Genomic DNA, 3,533 nt, shown 5'->3' on the forward strand with positions numbered 1-3,533 from the left:
CGCCCCGCTGCTCTTTCCAAGCGTGAGCCCCGGCGCCGGGGAAAGCGGGATGCCTTCCGCCTGCCCGGCGCGGGCGTGGGGGCGGCCCGGCCCCGGCCCCGGCTCCGGCACCAGGAGCTGTCCGGAGCGACCCGGCTCCGCATTTGGAGCTAGCTGTCCACAGTCCCCCGGCCCAGCTCGGCACCGGGAGCTGTCCACAGCCACCTGGCCCAGCTCAGCACTGGGAGCTGTCCACAGCCACCCTGCCCAACTCAGCACCGGGAGCTGTCCACAGCCGCCCGTTCGGCACCGGGAGTGTCCGGGCAGGAGCGCGGGGCCCGGGAAGCGCGAGCTTTCCCCGTGCGCCGTGCCCCATTCCCGGGGTGACACCGGTCTCCTTGCAGGCCCGGGGGTCCCGCTGCCGTGCACGGCGTGGGTCACGCCCTTCTCAGTCGGCTGGCAGACACTGAGTAAAGTCGAGAAAACTCTTCTCCCTTAGTGATGGAGTAACCACGCTGACTTCTAGTGGTTTAAAAATAAGCAAAGCTACTGCTGCCGTGGATGTGACTTTGATGAGTGTGGTGAAGCTGAAGCTCTAAGCTCTAAGCAGGTCTTTTTTTGTACCAAAATTTTGCATTGTGTCTTGGGCATGTTAATTGCAGCTGTTCTTTCACACTCAGCCCCTGGAAGCTGTCTTCTGGGGTTTAGTTGCTGGCTTTGGAAGTCTGTTTCCAAGATTCACTGCATCATACCAAAAACTTCAAATATACTTTGTGCGACAGCTCCTAAATGTTGAGGAGATCTAAAAACATTTCAAAGTCTGTTTAAAAAGGTATTTTGTTGGATGAACATTCTGAAGCACGGCAGTGTAATGAGAGCACTGGAAATAAAGTACCATACCTTTTTTGGCACCACATCTTAGTCCCTTGCTCTACAGTTTGTTTGCTATTGGGATACTTTATTTTGAAACAATTTAGACTACTTTATTAAGTTGCGTGATATACCAAAATAAATGCAAATTTTTGTCTAAAATTTTTGCACTCTTAAAATCATTAATAAAAATGGAAGTTCAAGTTGGAAGCTGCAGGAATTCAAGGAATTAAGGTTGCATTTATTTTTATTAAATATATAATAATAGCATCAAAGTTTTAAAGAAGGCTCCTGTCAACTTTTGCTGTGGAGAGTGATATTTATGATCAAATATGAAGTAAAACATCAGTACAATACTAGGATCAGCTTGAATGATTAAGCTTGCAAATGAAGAATAAACTGTTCTCAAGTAATGGTAAGGTAAAACTAACTTAAGAAATGAAGCAGAATTGTTTTCATTTGTAATAGTGAGAATCTTGGAAGCAGACAATGGACAAATAAAAGGTCTTGATCATATCAAAGGATAAAATTTATGTAGGGTTTAGTTTCTCATTATGTCTCACTAAAAGTGTCCTCTTAAGTTCTGTGTAAGCTGTGAGGGAGATGGTAATGTGTGAAGTTTATACATAAGGGATAGCCTAAAGCAGTGCTATTAGGAAAATGCTGTTGTCAATGGAATTTGAATAGATGGCCCACAATATTTTAGAGGGTAGTGAGAAGTGAGCTGGTGTCAGATGCATAACTCATCAGTTTCATTTTTCTTAAAATGAAGTGTCTCCTTGAACCATCAGGTACATGTTTATTCTAAAAATATCTACAGATTTATCAAGCACAACCCTCCACCAAAGTCATACCAGCATCTTTTTGTAGATATTACTGAATTTAATTCTCTTTAGAGATATTTTCCTTCTGAGAAAGAATAAAAAACCCTCCCATGTTTATATGAATGAACTACAGTTATTGCATAGAGATAAATATAGAGCTAAATCCTGCAGTCTTTGTTCAAGTGTAATTCTCCTCGAAGGCAAGCTTCTTTTGAAGTGGAAGGTATTTTTGCCTCAGTAATAAAATTGTGTCATTTCATTCCATGGAGAAATATAGCAGGATTAAAAAAATGCTGAAAACAAGAGTTGACATTTAGAGATATTAACACAAGAACTGTTCAAATGTTGAAGAAAGCAGCAAGCATGTATTCCCTCTATTTATTTTTAAATCATTTATGGTGATTGACTGTCAGTATGAATGGCTACTCCCTGGGCTCTACTTCCTTTCTCCATTCTGTTTCTATCTTGTGTTTTTCAAATTCTTATGCTGTTCCCATCACTGTGGTGTTTGAGCATTTTCCAAAAGAGCATTAAGTAGTGTGACTCACATCTGTAATGTGGACTATTTATTCTTTTCCTTTCACTCCCTGGGGTAAAGATGTGTGGATTTAAAATAGATACATAATTTCTCCTTATGCTTGTTTTACTCTTTTTGGGGAAGGGAAATACAGATGGTATTGAGTTGTAATCTGTAGCAACTAATAGTGATCGGGTCAGCATGAATTCTTGCCAGGATTTGATGGAACATGATGGCATGGAAAGCAGAAGCTTTCCAAATTTGCTCTGTCCTTTGGCCTGGTTTGGTCTGTGAAATACACTCAGCTACAGTTGTGCACTGTGTTCCTGAGGTGGAGCTTCTGCTTTAAAAATGATGGGTGGCAAACTCTGCTGCTTTGACTGTCTCTCTTCTGGAATTTTTGGGACCCTTGGAGTGCATTTTGAGTATTATGGGCTAAGAAGTTGTCTTTTTGACAAGGTTACTGAATATATATTTTGCATAATATTTAATATGCATAATGCGTGACAGAGTGAATTTATGTCTGTACTCTGGGTGTAAGTCTTTGCTGGTTAAAGAATATTTACATATTTTCAACTTTTTACTTTGTGGATATTTTACTGTCTTGGATAGAGGATAGAATTTTTGATGATCACTTTTCCTTTAAATTATGCACATCCTTCCTCTTATAAAATCCAGTTTTGTGTGTGTAAGCTTTTTAACAGATTTTAGACAGCACATTTCTTCCATACAGACTGACTTATGGGATCAGTCTTGTGCTTTTTTACTTTTAATTTGTACTTTATTTCTGTATTGAAGAACTGCGTTGAGAGAATGCACACAGAATAAAAATAGATGTTAGGATGCTGCCATTATTTATTAAGACTTCTGTTTCAGCCTGCGTGATGTACATCTACACTTTCCTACTTGAAATATCCCAAGTTTCCATCTCCCTTGCTGAGCAATTCTAAAGATAAAATGCTCTCCTCATAAAGTCAGACTCATAGCTCTGAAAAGACACATATTTCAACTTTTCACAAGAGTCTGGCTCAGTAGTAGACAAATTTTCCCAAGAAAAGAATTTTTAATGAAATCATCCAACTTTTCATATATTTGCAAAGCATTACAGGTTTACCATGAGGTCCTTGTAAAAATTTCTTTTAAAAGTGTGTGGCTTTGTCAGCTGATTTTCCTAAGAAAGGTGGAAACATAGTGGGCTAGCTAGAGGATGGTGGCTCTCTGTGAGCCACCACTGTCAAGTCCAGAGTGAACTTTAGGAAGGCACAACTGACTGCAGGCTCAGTTACTGTGGCAGTGATTGCACAGATGTGATAAAAATGGGGTAGCTACATTGAATGAAATAA

The sequence above is a fragment of the Geospiza fortis genome, unplaced genomic scaffold, assembly GCF_000277835.1.
Source record: "Geospiza fortis unplaced genomic scaffold, GeoFor_1.0 scaffold200, whole genome shotgun sequence".
In the NCBI taxonomy this organism is placed as follows: Eukaryota; Metazoa; Chordata; class Aves; order Passeriformes; family Thraupidae; genus Geospiza; species Geospiza fortis.